Source organism: Trachymyrmex cornetzi, unplaced genomic scaffold, assembly GCF_001594075.2.
Source record: "Trachymyrmex cornetzi isolate Tcor2-1 unplaced genomic scaffold, Tcor1.1 scaffold245, whole genome shotgun sequence".
Classification (NCBI taxonomy): domain Eukaryota; kingdom Metazoa; phylum Arthropoda; class Insecta; order Hymenoptera; family Formicidae; genus Trachymyrmex; species Trachymyrmex cornetzi.
The window spans coordinates 8,641-9,334 of record NW_017297113.1 but is presented as its reverse complement, the minus strand read 5'-3'; positions in this window follow the sequence as shown (position 1 = coordinate 9,334).

Genomic DNA, 694 nt, shown 5'->3' with positions numbered 1-694 from the left:
GAATATATAATTTCTTGCAACATATAACACATACTATTGTATTTTGTAAATTGCGAAAAGAACATATATTTTATTGCAACATATAACATTTAATTAACGAGACAAAATATGATACGTAGCTTTATCTTTTTATTCAAAAGTCTTTTATATATTTGCAATGGAATACAACATTTAATCTCAAAAAATTAAAGACGAAGCATCACAAAATGAGAAAATTTTATGAAAATAAAATTTTTTATGTAAAAAAACTTGGCGCTCTGCTAGACCTCAAAATATAATAAAATGATCATCAAATGATATCGAATAAAAAAAATAATGAACAGATTTAAGAAAGAAAATGAGGTGGACTAACAATATATTGTGTGTATGTGTGTGTGTGTGTGTGTGTGTGTGTGTGTGTGTGTGTGTGTGTGTGTACGAGCAAATAATTAAAAATACCAAATATGAAAAGTAATGAAGAGATTTAAGAAAGAGAATTAATAATATGCAGCGTGTTCATATGTGCGACCAGATTTAGATAGGTATGCGGTTTAGATTTATTATACTCGTAGAATAAGTATTTGTATTGTGTGCGTTATATATTGTAAAAGCGTATAAGACTAGAATAATGATTTCAGATTTGTAAGACATGCGGTTTTAAGTTAAAATTAAAAGTAGATTTAAAATTAATTATAATCTTAATTGTGTGTGTGTG